This window comes from Scyliorhinus torazame, chromosome 17, assembly GCF_047496885.1.
Source record: "Scyliorhinus torazame isolate Kashiwa2021f chromosome 17, sScyTor2.1, whole genome shotgun sequence".
Taxonomy (NCBI): domain Eukaryota; kingdom Metazoa; phylum Chordata; class Chondrichthyes; order Carcharhiniformes; family Scyliorhinidae; genus Scyliorhinus; species Scyliorhinus torazame.
Genome location: NC_092723.1, coordinates 44,088,607 through 44,100,970, shown reverse-complemented (window position 1 = coordinate 44,100,970; position 12,364 = coordinate 44,088,607).

The following is a 12,364-nucleotide window of genomic DNA, read 5'->3' as shown; positions in this document are numbered from 1 at the left end:
GGGGCATGGTAGCACAGTGGTTAGCATAGTTGCTCCACAGCTCCAGGGTCCCAGGTTCGATTCCAGCATGGGTCACTGTCTATGTGGAATTTGCACTTTCTCCTGTGTCTGCGTGGGTTTCCTCCGGGTGCTCCAGTTTCCTCCCACAGTCCAAAGATGTGCAGGTTAGGTGGATTGGCCATGCTAAATTGCCCTTCGTGTCCAAAAAAAAAAGGTTGGGTTGGGTGGGGTTACAGGGATGGGGTGTGGGCTTAGGTAGGGTGCTCTTTCCAAGAGCCGGTGCAGACTTGATGGGTCGAATGGCCTCCTTCTGCACTGTAAATTCTATGAAATTCTATGAAGATTGTTAATGGTCCCCCGCCCCCTTATTGGGGGAGCTCGTATTGCGCAACACCATGGGGTAGTTAATCACCCCTACCCCATAATACCCGTGCGGGTTATAAAAAGTTGTGAAATCGTGTTCATTCGTACATATGTGCTCTTTCCAAAGATAGGTCCTTAGCTGCATCCTCAGCGGTTTTATTGACAAAAGTAAACTCTCAAGGGCAGGGCAAAGAGGCAGGTCTCCAGTCTCCCTCAACCAGAGGGGCACCCATGGTATTGGTGCTGTCTGAATCACACGCTAGCCATCTAAGCTACCCAGCTGCCTTTCAGCACAATAACCAAATGAATTGAATACTGCTTTATTGTTTGCAAGTTATTATTTTTAATGGATCGTAAATTATCAAAGGCTTTCCACATGATATCTGAGGGGAAAAGTAATATAAAGTGATCAATAATTGTTGTTAGGGCAATGCTTATCACCATGACCTGCATTTTCATTGGAAATTTCTTGTTATGTTCTTTATTTAACTCAGTGTTTGTAAGCATATGAATTCAAGGGATGTGTTTGTTGTAGAAGGTTAAACATTGTTTTGTTATTCATAAATTATTTTGTGAGTTGCCTTTTTAAAAGGCAATAAAATTTTAAAAAGGCAGTAAACACTCACTGTGATTCTGAGCCTTGTCTTTTTTACTATTCATTCATGGGATGTGTGTGTCGCTGGCTAAACCAGTGTTTATTGCCCATCCCTAATTGCCCTTGAGAAGGCAGCACCACTGCGTTTTTGAACTGCTGCAGTCCATCTGCCCATTTGTGTTTGCAAATATGGGCCGAGAAATGCATGTTACCAGATTTTTAAAATTGTTTCCTAAATAAGTCTGTTGCAAACCACATTATGGGTAGTAGTTTATGCCCAACCCCATGTTAAGTTTGGAGATGGGGAGGAAATTATAATCTGGAGAAGGGTGGGGACCCGACCCGACTTCCACCCTATGAAGTCGATGGTGGAAAGGCCCATGGATGGCCTCCCTACCCTGCCAGCAATTGAGGTCATTACATGGATAATTAATTCCCAATCAAGAGCCTCTTCCTGCTGGTATTAAACCAGTGTCACATGGGCCTGTTGCCATGTAGGGAGCTTAATAGAAAAACCCTGTGTGGATTCTTGGGTAGAGAGGGGTAGTCCTTTGTTTAAAGGCACTCAGACCCAAATTTCCCTTCCCCAACATATTGAAAATCTTGGAAGTGACCAGAAATTCAAGTCCAATCCCTTCAACTTGGCTTGTTCCATTTTTGTAGGAACAAACTTCATGCATAAACAGTTTACAGAAACATTTAAATCACCAATTGCCACGACTGAAGTGGGATTTTGGTAGGCCAGAAGTGTGAAACCAGGAGTAGGCAGATAAGACTAGGTAACAAGCCTTCTAAACTTGGTGGATTTGGATTTGTTTGGACAGCCAGGGGTCTCACTTTGGAGAGGTATGGGGCGGGATTCTCTGATCCTGAGGCTAAGTGTTGACGCTGTCGTAAACAGGCCCCCAGGATCAGTGACCCTGGCGTCTCACAGGGGGTCAGCACGGCACTGGAGCGACTCATGTAAATGTCCAGTGAAGAATTGTCCAACTCTCAAACAGCTGTAAAAGAACTGTTCAGCTGTCAGAGAAGTATCCGGTTGTCAAAAAGTTGATATGTAACTGTCCGGCTGGTCACTGCCCAACTCTAAAGAACTGACAAAGAACTGTTCAGCTGCCAAAGAACTGTCCATATGTCACAAAACTGCCACGGTGCCATCAAAGTTGTCAAGGAAATGTCAAAGGATGCTAGGCAAGTTGGCATGGAGGGATAAGGGTATGGCATGGGACATAGATTTAAATGAGTTGGCAATAAGTTGGCATCGAGGCTATAAAGGGCCATGGGGATGTGGGGGGATTAGGGGTATATGGGATTATGGGGGAGTGGGTAAAGGAGCATGAGTTGGCATGGTCATGAGGGACCAAGGGGCATGAAGTCGAAAAAGTCAGCATGGATGGGAAATGGGAAGTGTGTGGGGGGTGAAGAATGAGAATTGGGGAGACAGTCATGTTTACTTCTTTTTTCCATTGAATTCAACACAGCATCAGACACAGTGGCAGTTCTGCCCAGTCCACCTGAACACCCAGCAGCCTCTGAACTCATTCCGAGGGCAGCAGGCCCAACTTCCAATCCAGTCACACACCCAGAGTGAAAGTTTGACCTGCAGGTTACTATTTCTAAAGGTCGGGTTTACAGAGCCGGGAATTCTCCCATCTCTGCACACATGGGGTGAAATTCTCCTGAAACGGCGCGATGTCCGCCGACTGGCGCCCAAAATGGTGCCAATCAGACGGGCATCACGCCGCCCCAAAGGTGCGGAATGCTCCACAGCTTTGGGGGCCGAGCCCCAACATTGAGGGGGCTAGGCCGACGCCGGAGGAATTTCCGCCCCGCCAGCTGGCGGAAACGGCCTTTGTTGCCCCGCCAGCTGGCGCGGAAATGACATCTCGGGGCGGCGCATGCGCGGGAGCGTCAGCGGCCGCTGACAGTTTCCCGCGCATGCGCAGTGGAGGGAGTCTCTTCCGCCTCCGCCATGGTGGAGACCGTGGCGGAGGCGGAAGGGAAAGAGTGCCCCCACGGCACAGGCCCACCCGCGGATCGGTGGGCCCCGATCGCGGGCCAGGCCACCGTGGGGGCACCCCCCGGGGCCAGATCGCCCCGCGCCCCCCCCAGGACCCCGGAGCCCGCCCGCGCCGCCTTGTCCCACCGTTCAAAAGGTGGTTTAATCCACGCCGGCGGGACAGGCAATTTATCGGCGGGACTTCGGCCCATTCGGGCCGGAGAATCCAGCGGGGGGGGCCCGCCAACCGGCGCAGCCCGATTCCCGCCCCCGCCGAATATCCGGTGCCGGAGACTTCGGCAACCGGCGGGGGCGGGATTCACGGCAGCCAACGGCTATTCTCCGACCCGCTGGGGGGTCGAAGAATGACGCCCATGATCCCCGAGTGAAAATCTGGGCCTCAAGGATCCCAGCATTAAGAAGGAGGTAGCGTGCTGACAGACAAATCCTTGTCCTTGCTGCTGACCGCACTATACCCGCTCCCCATGAGTCCCCACCCCCAATGAACAGACCCGCCCCGAGACATCTCTTATTTCTGGTCTGGCCTTTGCGCCCCTGGTAGCCCGGCGGAGGATTCTGCTACAGTGAAAGGATGCGAGGCCCCCGAGCATGGAAGCCTGGACCAGCGACATGGCAGGGTTCATTAAATTGGAGAGGGTAAAATTTGCCTTGAGAGGGTCTGTGGAAGGGTTCTTCAAGCGGTGGCAACCGTTCCTAGACTTTCTAGTGGGGCGTTAGGAGGTGGTCAGCAGCAGCAGCAACCCGGAGGGGGGGGTGTACTTTGTGTTTTCTACTGCGTTTATTATTGCTTAATGGGGGTTTGTATATTGGGGGAATTTGTGATGTATTTGTAAGATGTTTATTTATGTGTTCTTTGTTTTTCTTTTTTCTTGTTGAAAATATGTAAACATTTGAATAAAAATATTTCTTTAAAAAAATCAATGGCAGAGCATGCTCAACGGTCTGAATGGCTTGCTCAATGTTTGTGCAGACGAGCACAGATTGTGCAGTGACACATTGATTTAAGATAATATATAAGTCTTTATATTTGGCAGTTCTTGGATTTTTGGATAGGCCACAGATTTTGCATTGCCACACCTTCCTTCAAAGAATGACTCACCATAATACTCATGCAGATGTGAAATATATCCACTCCTTTATTGAACCAAACCTGTTGGATAAGTACATTCAATAGCAAACTTTCAAAGCTCTGACAAAGACTCGAAACGTTAGCTCCCTTTTCTTTTCACAGATGCTGTCAGACCTGCTGCGATTGTCCAGCATTTTCTGTTTTTGTCACTGCAACTTAATGTTAATGTTAAAATTTAAATGTTAAAATATTTTTAGATGCCACTGGAAAATTTCAAGCGACTACAGTATTTTATAATGTCCCTGCATCAATCAAAGATAACTTTTATCTTGCAGGAGTCTGCCCTTGTGAAGGTGATTTCAGGAGACCAGTGGCTCTGATTTGGGCTTGTTTCACCTTGGACGCGTTCTATGAAGAAATAATTGATACATTTCTATGAAGCTTCACAGTCATTGGGCTTATTGGTGGTGTCAATGTATTTGAATTAATACCCACAGTGCTTTCCAGGGTAGATGTGTGCTCCTTGCCGATTAACCAGCAAGTCAAAAGTGTTTTGCTACTTTGATTGGATTGTACAGCCCTCATACCATTCCACTATTGTAACATTAATTTTCAGTCTTTTTGATAAAACTGCGCATCAGGTTCCAACTTAAATGTATGAAAGGATCATTTAAATGTAAATCGAACAAAAAATTGTTCTGACACCCTCCATGATTGGGTCAGTTCATGGAGGATTCCACATTTGGCAACACGCAAAGGGGCATGAGCAGTTTGGAGCCCAAATGGATTTGGACTGCTGGCTGCACCCTAGGTGGAAAACCTTAAACTGCACCCTAGGTGGAAATTCTCCGGAAACGACGCGATGTCCGCCGACTGGCGCCCAAAACGGCGCCAACCAGACGGGCATCGCGCCGCCCCAAAGGTGCGGAATGCTCCGCAGCTTTGGGGGCCGAGCCCCAACATTGAGGGGCTAGGCCGACACCGGAGGAATCTCCGCCCCGCCAGCTGGCGGAAACGGCCTTTGTTGCCCCGCCAGCTGGCGCGGAAATTACATCTCCGGGAGGCGCATGCGCGGGAGCGTCAGCGGCCGCTGACAGTTTCCCACGCATGCGCAGTGGAGGGAGTCTCTTCCATCTCCGCCATGGTGGAGACCGTGGCGGAGGCGGAAGGGAAAGAGTGCCCCATGGCACAGGCCCGCCCGCGGATCGGTGGGTCCCGATCGCGGGCCAGGCCACCGTGGGGGCACCCCCGGGGTCAGATCGCCCCGCACCCGCCCCAGGACCCCGGAGCCCGCCCACGCCGCCTTGTCCCGCCGGTAAGGTAGGTGATTTAATTTACGCCGGCGTGACAGGCAATTTATCGGCGGGACTTCGGCCCATCCAGGCCGGAGAATCGAGCGGGGGGGGCCCGCCAACTGGCGCGGCGCGATTCCCGCCCCCGCCGAATATCCGGTGCCGGAGACTTCGGCAACCGGCAAGGGCGGGATTCAAGCCAGCCCCCGGCGATTCTCCGACCCGGCGGGGGGTCGGAGAATGTCGCCCATGGAATGGATCAAAACATATGAACTAGGAAAATGAGCACACCATCACACTTTTGGTCATGGACACCCATCCTAACATCTAATCCAGTGTTTTTCAAACTTTCTTTCCCCGAGATCCACTTTTGCCAACCAGCCGACCATCGTAACCCACCCAACGTTCGCTTACATTTAATGCGGAAGGGGAGTCAGTTTGGTCCTCACAATCTCACACCAATCAGGTTCAAAGGAGGAGAAGGCAATGCGCAGATCACATGCAGACTTCAGCCAGTTCATTTGTGCGATCTACATCTTTATAAAAACGGAAATTCCAACCTCACACATGTAGGTCATCATGAAGAGCAATAACAACAAAATACTTGTTTTACTCAGCACTAGATACCCCTGAAAGATACTATTCCAGAATGCTGACAGCCACGTAGGCTTTTGATGTGTTTCGAACGTGGTATCAGAGTTCAGGAACAGCATCATAGTCTTTTCAGTTGGAGTCAGCTATAAGTTAATAACTGGCTCTGGGGTTTCAAACTCAAAATGAATTTCTCACCAACCCATCAAACTCTGAAACTTCTCTCATTTTCCAGTACTTCCATACATATTATTTGCATTGGCACAATTTACACAACAGAAATCATCTTTGTACTGTTTAGTTCCAAGTTAAATTTCTTCTTTGAAGGTTGTTAACCAGAAGCCCTGGAAATCTGTACAGAGCTGACAACACTGGCACTGCTCTGTCCTGCCTTGGACTCTCCTCAGCAGCTCTCTCCAGCAGGTTCCGTTGTGAGATCCTGTCCAGTACGTACAGTTCCTGTTTGTGTCACTGGCCGATTCTAATTTGTAAGAAAATAAGTTATCCTCACAGTCCTCTTGCCTTGCTTGTCGGCAGCTAGAAAATGGAAGACTCATTTCTTTCTTATTTAAAAGGTGGCAGTGGCTGCCATTCTCAATAAAAATGGCGGCAGCTGCTTCAGTGCTTCTCCCGCGATTGGGATCGCCGCGGAAATGCCACAACCGATCTGTCCACGACCCGCCTGCGGGTCGCGACCCTCACTTTGAAAAAACCTGCTCTGATCCATTTCAGAAAAGCTCGCCATCTTGGGGAAAGTTGATGTTGGCCACTGTGTAGAAAGACATTAATTGCAATTATAGAAAACCCCTTCTTGGTATTTCTAGAGGAAAACTTATAATTTTGCTCGAAATATGAACCAGAGGAAAATATACATGGGAATCAAGCCAAGTCATGTCGCCATATGCTTCAGGTGATCTAAAAAGTTAGATTTGAACTTCCTGGTGGCTGACTGGTGAAACCTGTATGCCTGTTCCCTAAACATAGAAGTTCACCTACTCCGGCCATTCACAATATCTGTTTAGGGTGGTCGATCCGCTGGAGAGAGGGTGGAGAACCAATCCCGGTGGTGGAATTCGCTCAGACCACAATAGCCTCTTCGCTCCACTTTGCACTTTGGGGTCTCTTCCCTGACTGACGCGACTGAATGGATGTGGCACACACACTGCTTAGTGGTCGCTCAAAATTACATTAAATGTCGATTTTCACAAATTGATAGGGCTGCTGCCTGACAAACTGTGAAAGTCCCAAGGCAATCTGGTGGCAGGCAGGAATTGAACTGGGAGTCTACCAAATTGAATTTAGAGACTTAAAACCACCGTAAAACTCTCCAGAATATTCTGCTTAACATTCTTGGTGCTGCTTAATTTAGTGGCTTAATTAGAATAATCAAGCATAGCATCAACTGTAGGGGGTGGGGGGTGGGAGGGTGGTTCGTTCGGGGGGGGGGTCCGTGAACTTGAGATATCAACCATTTTCTGATTGAACGGTGGAACAGGTTCAAGGGGCTGAATGGTCTACATCGGTTCATATGTGCTTACGTAAAAAGACCAGTTTTGGAGGTATGATGAGAAAATAAAGAATATGTAGAATTGGCAGCCAGTGAGACACTGTGATAAATGTAGGCTGCTAATGACCTGTCTATCAGCTGGACAGTCAGAGAGAGTCCCATGTCGCCTGCTTTCAGGAAGAGCCACCCAATTAAGTGTCCATCAGGTGCTTAATTGGACAGCAGAGAGCATTCCCCAAGATCAAAGATCTGGGGGCAGCGATCCCACCCATGAGAAATACTGGCCAATCAGAGGCCGGTAGCTGTGCATTGCAGACAGCCCCAGTGGGAGCGGTGGCAGCTGCTGGTGCCGAGTGTGCCAAAGGCCCAGGATCAATGAGAGGCCTCAGTCCTGGAACACCGGGCTCAGTGGGACGCATGAGTCCAGAAGGCAATCTGGTTTGAGGCAAGAAGATGCTGCGGGACCTGGTGCGTGACATTGATCCAAGTAGGCCACCTGATGGCACCATTGAAGAAATGCTTTCATAGATTGCAGATGCTTTTGTTGCTGGTGTGATGAGTGCTATGTGTAATTGGCAGCTCACTGCGGGTTAAACATGCTGGAAGTCCAGAATGTTGAGCGGCGGTGGAAAATGTCGATGCCAGGATTCGGTTCCAGTGAGATTGGGCTGTGGGGGAGGGCCTGCACAGCTGAGGCTCCTGGACAGAGAATGGGACAGATACGTGGAATACATTGATGGACAGATCATTTCTATGACAGGTTTTGGACAGGATGACGCATCTCAGGCTTACCCTCCATTTCTGTTTTGGACCCTGCGAGGGGTGTTTTGTTTTGTGAAAATGAACTGTTAAAGCTTTGTATTGGTACCAGTATGGAATGGTGAAGTTTCCTCGCTGTTTAATGGTTAGTGTGATGATTGGAATGTTACAAAGAACAAAAGAACAAAGAAAAGTACAGCACAGGAACAGGCCCTTCGGCCCTCCAAGCCCGTGCCGACCATGCTGCCCGACTAAACTACAATCTTCTACACTCCCTGGGTCCGTATCCCTCTATTCTCATCCTATTCATGTATTTGTCAAGATGCCCCTTATATGTCACTATCGTCCCTGCTTCCACCATCTCCTCCGGCAGCGAGTTCCAGGCACCCACTACCCTCTGTGTAAAAAAACTTGCCTCGTACATCTACTCTAAACCTTGCCCCTTGCACCTTAAACCTATGATACCTAGTAATTGACCCCTCTACCCTGGGGAAAAGCCTCTGACTATCCACTCTGTCTATGCCCCTCATAATTTTGTAGACCTCTATCAGGTCGCCCCTCAACCTCCGTTGTTCCATTGAGAACAAACCAAGTTTATTCAACCGCTCCTCATAGCTAATGCCCTCCATACCAGGCAACATCCTGGTAAATCTTTTCTGCATCCTCTCTAAAGCCTCCACATCCTTCTGGTAGTGTGGTGACCAGAATTGAACACTATACTCCAAGTGTGGCCTAACTAAGGTTCTATACAGCTGCAACATGACTTGCCAATTCTTATACTCAATACCCCGGCCAATGAAGGCAAGCATGCCGTATGCCTTCTTGACTACATTCTCCACCTGTGTTGCCCCTTTCAGTGACCTGTGGATCTGTACACCTAGATCTCTCTGACTTTCAATACTCTTGAGAGTTCTACCATTCACTGTATATTCCCTACCTGCATTAGACCTTCCAAAATGCATCACCTCACATTTGTCCGGATTAAACTCCATGTGCCATCTCTCCACCCAAGTCTCCAAACAATCTAAATCCTGCTGTATCCTCTGACAGTCTTCATCGCTATCCACAATTCCACCAACCTTTGTGTCGTCTGCAAACTTACTAATCAGACCAGTTACATTTTCCTCCAAATCATTTATATATACTACAAAGAGCAAAGGTCCCAGCACTGATCCCTGCGGAACACCACTAGTCACAGCCCTCCAATTAGAAAAGCATCCTTCCATTGCTACTCTCTGCCTTCTATGACCTAGCCAGTTCTGTATCCACCTTGCCAGCTCACCCCTGATCCTGTGTGATTTCACCTTTTGTACTAATCTATCATGAGGGACCTTGTCAAAGGCCTTATTGAAGTCCATATAGACAACATTCACTGCCCTACCTGCATCAATCATCTTTGTAAATATACGTCGTATATTTTCAAATCTTTGTTACTAGTGACTGTTTAATAAACAAAATATTCCCACGATAAAGGTGAGTGTGGGCAGGATTGCAGTCATGGAGTGGGGGAGCCATTGGCTGGGGGGGGGGGGGGGGTGGTTAGGGGCTTGGCAGCAAGGGCAGCGAGTACGTCTTTCAGCCGGTAACTTCTTCCCACTGCTGGGTCCGGCACTAAATGCTTTGAGCAAGGGACATCTACTGCAATCCTGCGATAGAGGTGGCAAGGGCTCCACATGCACCATCCTCTAAATGTCCCCTGCCTCTAAAAGGCATTAATTTCACCCACAAACGATTACAATATCTCAGACTGTTTTTGCTCATTTTAACCCACAGGTGCGTGTCACACCTTTAAGAGCAATTCTGCTTACTCATGCTTGAGCTATGTAATTCTTTTGATTCATTTATTAATGTTTGAGGGGGATTGGCCCAAGGTTATATTTGCAGACAACATAGACATATTTATACAATGATCAACATTACACAGACTAAATTCATTGATTCATGATTCTTTACAGGCTCATTATTTCCAGGTAATATAGGAGGTAAATGATTAAACTGTTTGGCTTATGGGATGGTCTCATAATTGAGTTTGGCAGATGGTCAGAATTAGGGTAAAAGAAAAGTTAGTATCAAGAATTCAGTTAAAATTGTATCCTTTTCTGTCTAGGCAATCTTTCTTATACTTCAATAAATCAGTAGTTTTTCTTTTTATGACAGTAAACAAAGGAGTGAATTTAACCCCCTCCGCCACAAATTCTTCATATTTGAAGGAGGAGGGACTTGTAAAATATAACTGGCGGCCTGCCCATTTCCTTCCCATCTACCTTGACCTGCCTCATATTATGTTGGGTGGATAAAGCAGCTCGCCTGCCTTGGGGCTATTGGGGCTCATTTAAGGACCTTATTTTAGCTCTGCAGCAACAATATATTGCTGTAGGGGAAGGAGAAAGCAAAGTGGGTAGCCTGGCAGATTTCACTGTGTGGACAGCTAGTGGGCAGGAACAGTGGGTTACCTCCTTCGTGGGGCTGTCGTGCCCATCAGACGGACCAACTACCACCTCACCCCCTTCCCCCACCCCCCAACAAGATTTTACCCACCCTCCTTTTGGCCTCCCACCCCAGCATGAAAAATATGGCTCTCACTCCTTCTCCCCTCCTCCCAGGGGTCTGCCAGGCAGACCTGTCCAAAATCCCCATACTTGCCTTCAGTCCAGCATCTATGGCACTTCTTCCTGTCCTTCAGGGACTGCTTGTAGTCCTAGCAGTTGCCACCACTCGATCCTAGCACTACAAGGACTTCAGAGCTACCGGCCAATCTGATTGGCTGGCAAATCTCTTGTGCTTGACTTCCCCACAGATGGGGATGGACACCCCACTCTAAATCATATAGGCGTTGCTTGGCGTATTAACGTTGCGGGGCAGCCAGATTTCTGGTTAGCCCAATGGTGACGGACATTTGATTGGGTGAACCTTTTGGCCATGCAGCATTCTTTTTTTTAATGTTTCTTGGGCTGGTGGGCGTAGTTGGCCAGGGCAAATTTTTATTGTCCATTCCCTATTGCCCTTGAGGCTCCTGACAGGCACACCTTCTCCTGGGATCAAGAAACCCGGGACAGAAGTCCTGCCTGCCGAGGGCATCCAACCAATCAGAGGCTGACAGCTTTATTGAACAGCAGCGCCAATGGAAAGGTGGTGGCTGCTGCTGGTATAACACACACCTGAGGTCCAAGATTGTCACGAGATGCCAGGGCAGATGTGAATAATGATGGGAAGGGGTTTGTCCTATGGAGGTCCCCTGCCCTGATGTCCAGTCCTTCAATTAGACACTGAATGCCTTTGAACAAGTGACCCCACCAACCCCCTGCAAGCAACACATACAGATTTTCTTAATCATGCTCTCTTGTATGGCAAGGCCCCCTCCTCACCCCACACCCTCATCTATGATTATTGGCCAATTAAGTGCCTCTGTTGGTGGTGGTGCAGGCCTGATTTGAGATGGAAGTGGAAGGTGGCAGGATCCTCCCCCCCCCCCCCCCCCCCCCCCCACCTGATTAAATGGCTCCCTGCCATCAAACGTGACACAGGGAAGTCTTGGGTGCTTTCATGGCACAAAGAAGGTTCTCACTGAGCTACACCACCTGCTGCACTCACAGGTCAATCGTGTATCAGCGTGTGAATAGCTTTGCTTGTGATTGCCGATGTCACTGTGCACCTTATCTTTCAAACAACAAGTTCATCTCCAGGATATAGCAGGTAGAATTAGCAACATCTTCCAGATTGCAGTCCACCGCTTTAATAGAGAATAAACTGAGGCTCTATACGTCAAGAGGAACAGCTGCATCTTCTTTCAACTGAAGAGGTAAAGGAGGCCAAGACGACAATTGTCCAATTGCCTTCCATCTACTCAGACTTGATGATTCTTGCCCCACTTCTTAAAATATTAACACCAACATGAAAAAACATTCAATTACCTAATAACATGTGTGTATTATATTGACAAGAATAATTAAGAGGCTCACTTGTGCAACCCCTTTCTGCCTTTGTGTGCTTTACCCTCATGCTCCTGCAGATTTATCCCTAATAACTACAGCTCGAGAGCGGAAAGGCTGTTTTCTCATTGGGACACTTCATGTGATGGTGGTGAGCAACCTCAAACAGCTCTGGGCTTGAGGGAACAGCCACAGGCAACAGCATCAAAGCTGCATCATCAAAGACCCTCCTTCCATCA